Source organism: Juglans regia, unplaced genomic scaffold (assembly GCF_001411555.2).
Source record: "Juglans regia cultivar Chandler unplaced genomic scaffold, Walnut 2.0 Scaffold_6204, whole genome shotgun sequence".
Lineage (NCBI taxonomy): Eukaryota > Viridiplantae > Streptophyta > Magnoliopsida > Fagales > Juglandaceae > Juglans > Juglans regia.
In genome coordinates this window covers 1-200 of record NW_023361068.1, presented here as the reverse complement: position 1 = coordinate 200, position 200 = coordinate 1, and the positions used below count along the sequence as shown (strand labels likewise).

General features: G+C 46.0%; 1 non-coding gene across 1 annotated transcript; it reads left to right on the top strand.

The window, feature by feature from the left end:
* The first annotated feature begins 36 nt into the window (after positions 1 to 36).
* Positions 37 to 155, top strand: LOC118346020. Its single transcript, XR_004799434.1, has one exon. It is a non-coding gene; the product is annotated as a 5S ribosomal RNA (ribosomal RNA).
* Positions 156 to 200: the final 45 nt, after the last annotated feature.

Genomic DNA, 200 nt, shown 5'->3' with positions numbered 1-200 from the left:
TCAAGGATTATATGAATTTTAAGTAATTAGTTTGATGGGTGCGATCATACCAGCACTAATGCACCGGATCCCATCAGAACTCCGCAGTTAAGCGTGCTTGGGGGAGAGTAGTACTAGGATGGGTGACCTCCTGGGAAGTCCTCGTGTTGCACCCCTCGTTTTTGTTTTTTCCGCCTTGCGAGATAAATTGACAAGAAGGA